Source organism: Pleurodeles waltl, chromosome 5, assembly GCF_031143425.1.
Source record: "Pleurodeles waltl isolate 20211129_DDA chromosome 5, aPleWal1.hap1.20221129, whole genome shotgun sequence".
NCBI classification, from domain to species: Eukaryota; Metazoa; Chordata; class Amphibia; order Caudata; family Salamandridae; genus Pleurodeles; species Pleurodeles waltl.
Window position 1 is genome coordinate 1,851,734,000 of NC_090444.1, and position 14,915 is coordinate 1,851,748,914.

Genomic DNA, 14,915 nt, shown 5'->3' on the forward strand with positions numbered 1-14,915 from the left:
CTCATCAAAATGCTTTTTTAAGTTGAGGCGATGTAAAATATTTAAACATATCAGTATGAATCCGAACAAAATTAAGCATCGATGTTGGACAAAAACTCAACCCTTTTTGTAATAAATTAATCAGGCCAATGGACAACTCCAAGTTTGATAAGTTAACAATCGATATCCCATAAGGATCACTCTGTAAATTGTTATCGGCACATGCAACATTGGATCGTATACTCAGTTCCTCTGGACATGGGATACTGATCTGGTTACCATCCCTGGACTCGTTTTTGTAGCTGTTCCTAACTCTGTTTTTTTTGTAATTGTGTTTTGCTTGTTGTAATCCAGTCTTTGCCCTTTCTTGTACCTTTCCATGTCCTCTAAAAAAAAAAGTACAAAGAGGTAGGAACACCCGTGGATGTACCCGCAATGTTGGAAGCATTTTCCTGTATGTCACTTGTAACACTAAATATAGTGAAAACATCAAATTCACTTAGAGATTTTGGTTCTGTCAAACTCTTATTCTTGTCAACATTGGTCTTAGAAAGTGTATTGACATCATCAATGTCTTAGCATCGGTAAAAACTCTCCCATTATGGTAGTCGTTATCATCCCTCTTTAATTTTCTCATCTTTAATGTACAATTGCTCTAATTTGGTATTTATTTGAGCCTGTCAGAAAACCCCTAAGCTCAAACTTATAAAAAGAAATTGGTTCTTTAATATTAAACACAAGGTTCTCCTTGGGGACTGTGGAAGTACACTCTGTAGTATGGATTTGTTTTACTGGGTGAAAAAAAAAAACAGTGCCCAAAATCAAACTTGCACCAAACAAGAAGATTTTCCCAAAACCTATGGAGAATCATTAAAACATAGGAAATAAAAATACTTCATTACAAAAAACAACTTCAAGTGGAAAAATAATTAAAAAGTTTAAAAACAAATACTAGCTCATTATTGTTGTTTTTTATTTTAGTTTTAACCCCCAGAAAGGATTTAAAAAAAGGTTAAAAAACAAAATCAATTTAAGAAAGTACACAAAACAACATTTAAGATGCTAAATTGGCCAGAGGTGGAGCCCTGCATCCGGTGTCCTATGTGCACAGCTTAAGGATGTTTATATTCTTGGCTAGCATGTGGTGCTATAAAACGAAATTAATTCTTACTGGTAGAGTAGTTTTGCAGTTTGAAGAATGTTCTGGATTCACATGCTGTGCATTATTCTGCCATCTAGTTGTTGGGTCCGGAATTTCTTGTGTTCAGTAGTAGTCCTCCTTCTCTTTTTTGTGTTGTTGTTGAGCATCAACCACTTCCACCACTTGGTGCTTGGTCCATCCTCCTATAACGTCAAACGCCTTCCCTGGGAGCCTTCCTCTTGGTCACTATCTGTAACGCTTCCTTGTTGTTTTAAATGCTTCTCTGAGGACTGCCATTGAGTTCTTTGGGAGTCTCAAGTGCCCAAATTCTATGTCTTCAGAAGCCATGCCATTAGGCTCAACGTGTTTGGTTCGGGATGTAGAACCTTTTCCTTCTGCATTGAAAGTAGGTCCTTGTGATACTGGTAGTTTTATCATTTCTTGCACTATCTCCATGAGTTTGGAATACCAAGTTTGTCTCGCCCACTGTGGGGCTATTAATATTAGTGTCATTTGTGATTGTTTGCACTTGTTTATCACTCTTGAGATCAGTGGTGTCGGGGGGAAAAGCGTAAGCAAACTTCCTTCACCAGCTAATAGACAGTGTATTCCCTATGAACTAGAGGTATGGATGTCTGGACACTAAGTACTGGCACTTTGCGTTTTCTGTGTTGCAAATAAGTCTATTTTTTGTGTTTCCCACTTTTTGAATACTGTCTCCAAAACTGTCTGCCTTAGCTCTCATTTGTGAGCAATGGACGCTTGTCTGCTAGCATGTTGACCACTCCTGGCGGGGGTGTTACAGTTAGTGTTATCTGTTTTTGACTGGCCCATTCCCATCTCTGTTGTGCCAACATTTAAAGGGGAAACAATGTGGCCCCCCCTTGTTTGTTTAGTTTGAAATTGTTCTTGTATTGTCTGTCTGTATTTGTACTGTTTTGTTCCACAACTGTTTTTGAAAGGCTTTTAAGTTTAGGAACACTGTTTTTTAACTCCAGCAGGGTTATATGTTCAACTGCTTCAGTGGGTTTCCAAATTCCTCTCACCTTGAGCCTCCACCCCCATGTGTGCTCCCATCCTGATATGTAAGGCATTTGTAGCTGTAGTCATTGGACGTCTTCCTTCTGTTTTATTTACCTTCTTCCACCAGCTCATCTTCTCCTGTAGCTTTTGCATAACAACCACTAGATCTTCCCAGCTCCCTGTTGTTTGTGACCATTTACTCTATCATTCTTGAATGAGTGTCATGCGCAGCTTTGCATATATAATCAATTATATGCATGATGCCATCTTTCCTAGTATTTCCCCACTTTCCTTACTGTCAGAGACTGACCCTTCCGGTACTGAAAAGCTTCTTGTGTTAAGGCTGGTACCCTCTTGTCGAAAGGGAAGGCTTTCGCCTGAACTGTGCCTATTTTCGGTCCCAAGAACAGCTTCTGTTGTTCTGGTTTTGGCAAGGATTTCTCTATGTTTACATAAATCCTAATCTGTGTAGTGTTGTCATGACTGTATTTATGTATTCCTCGCACTTCTGTTTTGTTTTTGCTCTTACCATCCATTTGGTAGACATGTATTCCTTTTCTTCTCAAATGTGCAACTACTACTGCGAGGTCCTTTTTTAAACCTCTTGGTGCTGAATTTATACCAAAGGGTAACACTTTGAACTGGTAATGTTTTCTGTTTATATCAAACAGCAGGAAGTTCTTATGCTCTGGATTCACTGAAATGTGAAGATATGCATTCTTTAGGTCTATCGTTGCCATGAAATCCCCTTGTTGGATTTGAGGGAAAACCTCTTGTAAAGTTGTCATTTTGAATTTTTGCATTTTTATCAATTTGTTCAGAAAAGGTAGATATAGTGTAGGTCACAGTGTCTTCTCTGGTTTTGGAATTAGAAAGTATGTTGAGTACACTCCATGATTTTTCTACTTGAAGGGTACTTTTTCTGCTGTTTGTTTTTGTAACAGCTCCTTTACTCCCTTTTGTAGATATGTTATTTTTTCTTTAGTGTGTGTACTTTGTTTTGGGTAATGTGTTGGTGGATGCTTTTCCAACTCTATACAGTATGCTTGTTGTATTATACTGAGTACTCACTTGTTTGATGTTATCTCTCTCCACTCCTGGGAGAAGTTTCCAATTCCCCACCCCCATTGGTGTTTTATGTCGGTGGGTGTTCCAATTTAAACAGTCACTTTGCTAGTGTTGCCGTCTCGCTTCATTGCTGGCTTCTACCACTAGCTTGTCCCCGACAGGACTGCCTTAGTGGTGTTTGGAATTGCCACTGTTGTGAAGCAGTCTGTCTGGCTTGTACTTTGGAAGCACTGTTATGGTGTCCCTGGGTGGAAAACTCCTCACCTGGTAGGTCTCTTAGTTGAAGGCGTTCCCCTTCTTAGCTGGCCTCTGAATTGAAGTGCCCCCATAGACCTTGCTGTATTGTTATCTTTTTTAATTTGTTGCAGCGTGTCGCCTGCAACCTTTCCAAATAAGTGTTGACAGTGTTGGACTGTAGATCTCTTTTTGAAGCTTGATATGCAAAGCAATGGATAATGCCCTAAAGTTGTTCCCATCACTGACTGTCTTGTTGCTGTGTCTGCTGCGTCTAGCGCGGACTTAAGGCATATATTGGCAATGCCTTTCACCTCTTCATGTCTTTGCCCTTTTTTGGTACTGTTCAGGTAGGTCATAAGCTCTGCCATCTCTTCCCAATTCTGATGGGCATACCTGCTGAGTAGTGCATTTGCTATCCACTGAGTACCAGCTCCTCTTTCAAATTTTCTACCCGCCATGTCAATTTGTTTGCTTTCCCTGCCTGGTGGGGGGGGCAGAGGTGGTAGGTATATTGGCCCTCTTCCTGTCTGTGGCAATCAGCCACTACATTTCCTTGTGTATAAGCTGGACCCTTGGAGGAGTGTTTATATTTTTTCTACACTCTTGGAGTTACTGCTTTACAGGTTGCTGGCTCTTTAAGGCTTCTCTTCCCTGGTCCATGATGCTTGGTAGCAAAGGGAGGTACTGTATTTTGCCCTACCAGGGGTTCAAACAGAAAGCAAGTCTTTGCTTTTTCTTCTTCCATTTGGACCCATACCTCTCAGTCGCTTTCTTCACCAGTTGACTGTACATTGTTAGATGATCAGGGGGTGATGGTCTCGAGGGATATGAGTCAATGGCTTCTTCGGGGGAGACTGCCTCAAGGTCCTGCCATTGATCTTCGACTCCTTCATATTCTGTCCCCTCTTCTCATAGAGGATCTCTTGCTCTTCCTCCTCCTGAGGCTCAGATGTAGGGTGCGGTTCGAGTTCCCCTGTAACTGTCCCCTCTCTAGACTTTTCTTTTGAAGGTTTCAATGGAATCTTGAAAGCCTGCACTGCGCCATCAAATTCCTTCTTTTTTTAAGTATAGGTGCCATCGGCCTCAAGCCTTCTTTTCTTGCACTCTACTTTGAGTGCATGTTCTTCAACGTCAAGAGTTTATGCAATTCTCTTTTTAGATGTTGACGTCAAGGTTACAGCTTCTGTTGCTGTAGCTGCAGTCTTCTTTTCTCTGTCTCAACTTAATTTCTTCATCATCAAAGTTTTTTTCGGTACTTCTACCTCCTGCTGTATCCTTCGACTGCTTTGTCTTGCCTTCGATCGGTGAGATCTTCGGCGCTGAGGCTGACTATCTTTTGAGAGTCTGTTTTGGGCTCAACCACTAACATCTTTTTCGGGGTTACCTACAGGTGGTTTTCTTTCTCCTTTGGTCTTTTATGCTCCTTTTCGACCTCAATGATGTATTTTTCGACATTGGAGCCTTTTGCTTGCACATTAAATACTAAAAAACTAAAATGTTAAATATTTAATAATATTGAATGTAAAAATTAGTGTAACATGTTTTGGTAACATACAATTTAATGACTCAATTTTATATGTCAATTTAATAAGTATTAATCAATTCATAATAAAAATTAAAAAAAAATACTTTCATGGGAATATTGAATACTCAATTGAAAATTATTTAAGAGTGTGGTAGCATTTTTATTTTGTTCTGCATTGAAATAAATATGTAAAAATAATTACCATTAATATTTAAAAGAAAAGTATATGTATTATTTCTTTTAAGCGCTTTACATAACTCTCATGTGCATGAATGACTCAGTGCCATCAGATAAAGGGTCTGCCAATTATCTAATTAATTATACAATATAGTCATGTATCTGAACCAAAGGCATCGCAGAGTTGCACGGTACTAGGGCGGGAATTACCACTATTACTATGTGGAAATTCTGATCTAGTGTCATCCAAGTTACAAGTTAAACCCCATGGAATGGGAAATTATTGCATGGGACTGATGTTTTCTCTCTAACTACTACACAGAATTCCCAGGTCTGTGGGGTTTAACACACACATTTATCACCTGTTCAGAGCAAGTGGTAAATATAGGCATAGCCCACTGGGTGGGGTGGAAGGTGAAGGAGAGAGGTTCGCGAGTTAGAGGGGTGGGGGATGTTATTTCTGGCAGAAAGAAAAGTCCAAAAAACACCATGTAAAGTGACTTGGCTATGCAAGCAAGCAAAGACTGAAACAATTTTAACATTCATAATTACCACAAATAATTACCAGGTCTAGATCTCCCTCACTCTGACAAAACCTCTGTCTGTAGAGCTCACTTCCTATTCAAAGTGCAGCCAGCTCTGCCCCTCTCTTATTTGTGAACACACTCACAAACCTTTTTTGTAGTATTCAAGAACACTTCGGTGATTGAAATTTAGTGTTGCACGGTTTGTGCTGTAGCATGTGACTAGTATGAATCACATTTGTGTATAGACAGAAATGTTGCATAATAAGTCAGAACTCAGGACAAGGAACTACTTAGTGGATTTTCATGCCTTAAACAGAAAACTGCTACACAACGTACCCTTCAATTGGGCATAAACCCTACTTCACATCATCATATGTTTTTCAAATACAGATGTCAATTAACAATGATCCAGCTGGTGTGTGTTCAAACAAGCCTTATATGAGAGTTTATGTCTCTTCTCATTTCCTATGTGTATTTACTGCTTTACTCTCAAAATACCAAAAGTACTGGCAAAGCCAATAGGTCTCGCCCATGCAAGAGCTATTGGCTTTGCCAATGTGTTTTAGCCATTTTGTTCACCAGCGTGGCGGCTGTTCAGGAAGGCTAAAGGCTAGTGGCATAGAGTAGTATAGGGTGGAGTGTTGTAGAGTGGAATGCTAAAAAGTGGAGAAGAGTGTTGTAGAGTGTCGTGTACTGGAGTGGCATAGTGTGGAGTCGTGTAGAGTGGCATACACCGCAGTGGCATAGAGTAGAGTGGACTGGTGTAGAGTGCATTGGCACAAAGTGTTGCAGAGTATAATGGCATAGAGTGCAGTGGCATTGAATTCAGCGGCATACAATGCAGCGTTGTAGAATGCAGTGGTGTAGATTAGAGTGGTTCATAGTAGAGTGGAGTGGTGCAGAGTGCAGTGGCATAGAGTAGAGTGGTGCAGAGGGGAGTAGAGTTGAGTGATGCACAGGGCAGTGGCGCAGAGTAGAGATGCGTGGCATGGAGTGCAGCGGTAAAGAGTGGTGCAGAGTAGAGTAGCATAGAGTGGTACAGGAGAGAGCATAGTAGTATAGAGTGCAGTGGCATAGAGTGGAGTAGTGCAGAGTAGAGTGGTGTAGAGTTCAGTGGCAGACAGTGCAGTGTTGCAGATTAGAGTATCAGAGTGCAGTGGTGTAGAGTGTAGTGGAGTGGCACAGGGAGCAGTGGTGTAAAGTATAGTGATGCAGAGTAGAGTTCAGTGGTTAGGAGCAGAGTGGCCTAGAGTGCAGTGGCATAGAGTGGCGTGGCGCAGAGTGATGTAGAGTGGCTGAGAGTGCAGTGGTTTAGAGTAGATTGTTTCAGAGTAGAGTGAAGTGGCGTAGAGTGAAGTGGTGCAGGGTAGAGTGCAGTTGCATAGAGTGGCATAGAGAAATGGTATAAAGGGTTGTAGAGTGCAGTGGCATAAAGTGCAGTGGTGTAGAGTAGGCGTTCGGTGGACTGGCGTAGACAGCGGGGGCACAGAGCTGAGTATTAGAGTAAAGTGCATTGGTGTAGGGTGTATTGGCATAGACTGCAGTGGTGTAGAGTACAGTGTTGCAGTGTGACGTAGAGTGGAGTTGTGCAGAGTAGGCTGGTGTGGCCTAGACTGGAGTGGTGTAGAGTGAAGTGGCAAAGAGTGCAGTGGTGAGGGGTAAAGTGGCAAAGAGTGCATTGCCATAGAGTAGAGTGGTACAGGGAAGACTAGAGAGGTGTAGCATTAAGTGGCATAGAGTGCAGTGGTGTAGAGTGGAGAGGTGCAGAGAGCAGTGGTTTGGAAGGGTGTAAAGTGGATCGGTGCAGAGGTGTGGAGTGGAACAGAGTAGAGTGGGGTGGCGTAGAGTGGAGTATTCATGGAGTGGTAGCACACTGCCATAACAGACAACACATTTTCAATTGATATGACCATTACATTTGCACAGACATACAGTTTTACTAATAAAACTATACAGTGCACAGACGAAAATGTGTGGAAATTGCATCTCTAGTTTAATGATTCCTTCCAATCATAATAAACTATTGGTTTCCAATACACTTCAGAAATAACAAAAAATGTGCTTCATTTGCGCATTCATAATTCTGACATTTTCTGAAATACTTGCAAAGTTCATTTAAATGTTGCCCTATCTAGAAAAAACCTCTTTCCAACCCCTAGTATCTAGCAAGATTGTCACATAAATCCAATCACTTTGAAGTCAGAAAAAGAAAAGTAAACAAGCGCCCTTGGAAGACAGCACCTGCAATTTGACCTCGGTCTTTGAATGCACACGAGATAAGATTTAAAGGCCTGTTAAAATAAAGCAAGTTTGTGGAAGAATAGAGAAAACACATTTCAGGCAACGAGAGGTACAAACTGAACCTGGAGAGCCTAAAGCAAATAAAGCCAGCAAATGGAAAGCCAGAAAGTGTGATTTACAACCCACAAAGCCAATGGTAATCATCGAGCAGAATGCATTCCTGGGTCAACTTTCTGAAAGTCCCCAAGATGTCTTTGGCAAACCAGACAGCTGCTTGTCTACGACCTAACAATGCAAGTACAGATAAAAAAAATTAGCGTTGCACAGTTTGTGCAGTAATATGTGAATAGTATAAGTTACATTTGTGTATAGACAAAAATGTTACATAATAAGTCTGAACTGAGGACAAGGAACTATTTAGTGGACTTTCATGCCTTAAACAGAAAACGGCAACATGAATTACCATTAATTTGGGCATAAACCCTGCTAATCCTCTGAGAAATCTTTCACTATCACCCAGCTAGTTAGTTTGGCTTTCAATCACCACTCAGCGGCAGGCAGAATTGCAGGGGGTATGGTGGGAGAGGTAATACAAAGTGGCCCGGAGATCAACTGTAAATTATATCTTGAGCAGCTTTCGTGAATTCAGTCTCTCTTTCTCCACGGGTGATTGAGCAACTATGTATCTTAGTTTATCAGTTGTCTTTGATACTGATCCTCATTGGTTCCCAGACTAACAACTCTACTTGTATAGTCACTGGTGGACTAGTGGTGGTGGTAGATCCATGCTTTCCACACAAGAAAAAAAAGCTGTGTTACGAGGTCCTGATAGTGTCAAAACCACAATTACAGGCAGCATGGCTTTAGGGAAATTTTCCTTTTCTGCTTTGGAAGGAATATGTTACTTACCCCGTACACATCTGTTTGTGGCATGCAGTGCTGTAGATTCACATGCTTTGCATACTCCTGCCATCTAGTGTTGGGTCTAGATGTTTACAAGTTTTTTCTTCAAAGATTTCTTTCGAGTCACAAGGTCGAATGGCTCTTCCTCTTGGTGATAGTAAGCATGGGCATCAACTCCGTTGTTAGATTGTTTTTTCCACGCAAGAGGGTGCAAATGGAGTGTATAAGTGTAATTAATGAGATGTCCATGTGAATATAATGTAAGAAATCTGCAACGGCCACAGGTGTCAGAGAAGTAGGGTGGATGCATCTGAATCTACAGCACTACATGCCACAAACAGATGCTTACAGGGTAACATTTGCCATTCGAGGCATGTATGGCTGTAGATACACATGCTCTGCATAGACTGTAAAGCAGTCCCCCTCAGAAGCAGTGGTTAACCTGTGGGTTTTGAAGTTGTTTGAAAAAGTGTAGGTAGCACTGCCTGATGTACATTGCCTTGTTGACGTGGTAAACTATGTACACAATAATGCTTTGTGAAGGTGTGCGGTGTGGCCCATGTAGCTGCCTTACATATGTCAGCTACTAGGATGTTTCATAGGAAAGCAATGGATGCGCCTTTCTTCCTAGCAGAGTGTGCTCTGGCAGGAGGTGTAGGTAAAGTTCTTTCAGGTTTAGCATAACTTGTTTGAATACACTTAACTATCCATCTGGCTATGCCAGACTTGGTTATAGGGTTCTCTTTATGGGGAGGTGAAACAGTAACAACAAGCTCCTTAGGTTTCCTGAAAGTTTTAGTTCTATCAATGTACAACATAGGGGCCCTTTTCACATCTAATGTATGGAATCTGGGTATGGGAAAAAAAAACTGGTAACTCAAATGTTTGAGGTAAAAATATGAGACAATTTTAGGGAGAAATTTAGGGTTTGTGTAGAGGACCATCCTGTCTCTGTGTAGCTGGAAGAAAGATGTTTCTAAGGTTAAAGCCTGGAGCTCACTAACACTACCAAATGAGGTGATAGACTAAATATGCCACTTTCCAAGAAAGGGAATGAAGGGAGTATGTATGTAGTTGCTCAAATGGAGGGCCCATAAGGGGTGTAAGAACAAATTAAGATTCCATAATTGTGCAGATGGAACCAGAGGTGGAATACCCCTTTTGAGCCCTTCCATGAAGGCTTTAATGACCGGTATTTTGAATAAAGAGACATGCTGCCTATTCTGAATATAGATGGCCATTGCAACAAGATGTTCTCTTATAGATGTGAATGCTTACCCAACTTCTTGTAGAAGAAGCAAGAAGCAGACAATGTCTTGTACTTTGGCTTTGAAAAAGACAGTAGCAGACAAATATTTTCCACTCTGCTGTGTAGCAAGCTCTAGTGGTAGGTCTACAAGCTTAAGAATGGTCATATCTTCAGTTGACAAGTTAAGGTACCCAAACCTTATGACCTCATGAGCCAAATCGCTAAATTGAGAGCTTAGGGATCTGGGCACCTAATTGTTCTACAGTTCTGAATGAGAAGGTCCAGCCTGTTGGGAAGCTTCTTGGTGGGGGAACAACAGAGAGGTCTAGGAGTGTTGTGAAGCACGGTTGACGAGCCCAAGTCAGAGCCACTTGAATCATTGCAAGAGATGTTTGCCTGAGCTTCCGAACCAGAAAGAGGAGAGGGCGAAGAGGAAAAGTGTAGGCAAATATCCCTGACCAACTCATCCTTAGTGCACTACCCTTGGATAGTGGGTGCATTTTCTGCGGTTGAGAAAAGGTCTATCTGAGGAAACCCCATCTGTGGAAGAATGGGAGGAGGACTTATGGGTAAAGGTCCCATTTGTGGATTTGTTGCTGCATCCTCTGCCAAAAGGTGAATGTTGTGATGTAGTGCCAATCTCCAAATGGTCTGTGATAGATGGGATAATTGTGGAGACAGTATCCCCCCTTGTTTATGTAAGTGGTGCATGGCTGTCATGTTGTCCGTCTAGACTAGGACAACCTTGTGACTGAATTGAGACAAGGATGCTTTCAAGGCTAGGTGGACAGCTTGAGGCTCTACGCAGCTGATGTAGAGGCTCCAGTGTGTTGTCCCATATACCGGGTATTGTGAGATCCTTCAAATGTGCATGCCATCCTGTGAGTGATGCATACGTCGTGACAGTGAGTTGGGGAACAGAGTCGAGAAAAGGCTGCCCTTTCAAGAGATTGCTGGTATTCCAACATTGCAGAGAGCAAGCAGTTTGGCAGTCTAGCAACACTAGATCCTTTAATTGACCCTGTGACTCCTGTAACGAGCGCACGTGTAATTAGGCATGGGGTATTATGGCAGGAGGCCATCATCTCTAGGAGGCGCATGACTGCCCTCACTATGCATTTTTGATGTGCCTGAAATTGAGGTAATAGTGTTTGAAAAATCTGGACTCTTGCAGAATTGGGATTGCTAATCCTATTTGTGTGTTTAGAATAGCCCTTCGATATAGTTGAACCTGCAGAGGATGTTGGCGAGACTTGGAAACATTGATGGGGAATCCTAAACGGTGTAGCAGATCTACTGTAATCTGAGTGTTTTGCAGTTGGCTTAGATAAGCCAATCGTCCAGATATGGAAACATGTGAATATTTTGTCTTTACAGATGGGCTGCTACTACTGCTAGACACTTGGTGAATTCTCAAGGTACAGTAGTTATCCCAAAAGGAAGGACTTTGAACTGATAATGGTTGCTGCTCACGTCAAACTCAAGATATTTTCAATGAGCTGGATGTATTGGTATGTGAAAGTAGGTGTCCTTTAGGTCTAGTATATCCAAAAAAGTTGTCATGTTGAAGGAGTGGAATCACATCTTGCAAGGTGACCATGTGGAACTGCGCTGATAGGATGTACTCGTTAAGTGTTCCGAGATCTAGGATTAGTTGTAGAGACCCATCTTTTTTGGTGATTGAGAAGTATAGAGAGCATACTCCTGAGCTCTGGTGGTGAAGAGGGACAGTTTCTATAGCTCTGGTCTGATGTAATTTCTTGCCATGAGGATAACAAATGCTGTAGTCGTGCCCCGACAGGTGTTATGTGATCGGGAGGCAGGAGAGGGATGTCTTTGTTTAGTGGAAGATATTGTTTCATGTGGGAAGGCACCCTTACCTCTTTCTTTACTATTACTGCCTCTGTAGGAGCCACAATAGTAGCCCCTAGGAGATGTGCTTTGGCCTTGTTGTCTTTGACAGGCAGTGGAGGCATCTGAGGTGGTTTTTGAGCTCCCACTATAACCGGGATGATGAAAGGTACCACGAGGAGCAGGTGTCTGAACAGCCACCACTGCTTTCAGTGTCTCCGTGTCTTTCTTTATTTACTTTAGTGTGGCATCTACTTGAGACCCAAAGAGATGCTCTCTATCAAAGGGCATATTCAGTACACTCTGTTGTACCACTGGTTTAAAACCTGAAATTCCAAGCCATGCATGGCACCTAAGTAATATGCTGGTGTTAATCCTTTTAGCTGCGGTGTCAACAGCATCTAGTGCACACCGTTTAGAGATGTTAGAGATTAGTTTTTCCTCTGCAACCAGTTCTTGGCTGCAGTTTTTGTGCTCTTCTGGGAGATAATGGAGGACATCCTACATCTGGACCCCACTAGGCTGGTCGTAATGCACCAGCCTGAGCTGCAACTCTCTTCCCCGCAGCATAAATGCTCTTACTCTCCTTTTCAGGAGGTGGGGTATCCCCACTTGCCTGAGAGTTGGCACATTTGCAGGCAGTGGCGGTGACAAGAGAATCTGGTGGTATTTAAGATCTGATGGCGAGGGCCTGTTGTTCTTGTCAATCCTGGGTGTTATGACCCTAGCCCAGATAGGATCTTTGAATATATCTGCTGTGTGTCCTAACATGCCCTTCAACATAGGGAGATATTGTGTAGCCCTATGTGATTGCTGGAAAGTGTATCAAAGTGTATCAAAGAGGAAGTCATCCTCTAAAGGTTCTTTATGCAATTCCACATTGTGGAATTAAGTAGCTCTAGCTATAACTTCCTGGTAAGAGGTGGCATCATCAGGAAGAGAAAGGCATGCAGGATAGAGATCTGGATCTGTATACACAGAGGGATCAGCATTGTATGTATCCCATCTTGTGGTGGTGTTGCAAATGTGCCCTCTGGCCCACCATACCCAGCAGTGTCTGACTGAGGAGGCCCTTGTGGCGATATGTCCAGTGGATATACTCCACAGGGTAGTGAAGAAGGTGAGGCTGGTGGTGGAGGAGATGGGAGTGTTGGGGGAGGTGGTGGAAATGGTGAGGGAGGAGAAAGGAGGGAAGGGCTGGTAGCCTTGTCCACTCGGTTCGCCTGCTTGGGAGTAACTGGCATGTCCAAAGCCCATTGAAAAGTCAGCCTTCGTTTAGGTGGTGGAGGAGGCAATAGAGTGGAAGCCTTTGCAAGGATGTGTCCAGTTACAGGCTGGATGTGAATCTGTTTTTGCCTCACATCCAGCTGTTTCTGAAGTCTGTGCAGGATCGGCTCCACCAATGTTTTTGAACCGTACTTGGAGGTAATCTTCAAAGATTTTGGTTCCGAACTAGATTTCTCTTTCGGCATTGAAGCTCTGCGCAGTGGCAAGGTGGTGGATTTTGACAGCAATGGTCAGCTCAGCACCTATGATAGAGAAGCTGCCGGCAGATGGCCTGGGCCAAAGTACTTGATGCCGAAGGCTTCAAAGGAGATTCCAGCGCTGGGCCGGATGGTGGCGAGTATCCAAACCAATTGCTCTGTACCGACCATGGCCAGAAGGCAGTGGTGGCCTGAGGACCTCTGAATGTAGATTCAGAGGAACAGAGTCCCTCTTGGTGGAGCCTGGGAGATGTATGGGGGGCAGGGGAGAACAAACTCACAGCTTGCCGAGCGGGTGTCATGTCCTCCATTTTCAAGTCGACCTCAAGGTCGGAGCCAGAACTGCCCTCGACAGAAAATGTGTCTTTCTCCGCACCCGACGGTTGAGGGTGCCCTTCTTCCTCCTCGGTTTGTTCTTCACTGAAGATATCTGGAGTGTCATCAATGGTTTCAGGCGACACACGGTCGATGGTTTCAAATAATTTTTTTCTAGTGAAAGGATTTACAGGCATCGCAATCTGCTTCCCTGTGCTCGGGCGACAAGCACAGGTTGCAGACCAGGTGTTAGTTGGTGAGGGAATATTTTGTGTGGCATCGCGGGCAGTAACAGGAAGGCATCTGTTCCATCACCATTCTCGAAAGGGTGTGATGGAGTCCAAAAAAGGCCCCAAAAGGTGAAGCCAAGGAGGGTCGCGGTCAAACAGAACCGAAGTTATGTAGACTAGGTTTGATATGCAGATGGAAAACGCAATCAAAAAACAATCCTGATGAAAGGATGGGATGTACGAGTCGAAAACAAACCATGATGGAGTCGACAACAGAGCACAGACACACACGTCCAAACCTGATGGCGGAAAGAAAACAATCTAACAATGGAACAGATGCCCATGTGCACTATCGCCGAGAGGAGTCACTCAACCTCGTGGCTCGAAAGACCTTAGAATAAAAACAACTTGTACACATCCGGACCCAATACTAGATGCAGGAGTATGCAAAGCATGTGTACCTACAGCCATACATGCCTCTAACAATACATTTTCAGCTCTATCCAGGAAGGTTCAACTGGCACTAACGTAGAACCAGGCATTGAGATATGGTAGAGAAGACCAGCTACAACTCAAGTTGGGATTCTTCCTGGGATTACAGAGAGGCAGATCCACATACTCACAAGGAGGATAAAACAAACTCCCAAGTTGTGGCCCTTTTTGTTCACAGGCCTTAACAACTATTTCACTGGCTGCATCAGAATGGTGTAGCAAAGACTGTAAAATAATTCAGGTCGCGAAATAAAAGCTGAACACCTTCCTGAGCCATTGCTGTTGTTCAGTGAGTGGTAGTCAGCAGACCATGGGGACTGTTGCATACATACCGCTTCCCCTATCACACAGAGAAATGTGTTTCAACATGAAGTCTGTGGCACAGTGTACGTAGTAGAGGGGTAAAAACATGATAACACAATTTTAAAAACACAGGAACTGAACATTAGAAATACTCAGTGCACCTAGTTGTC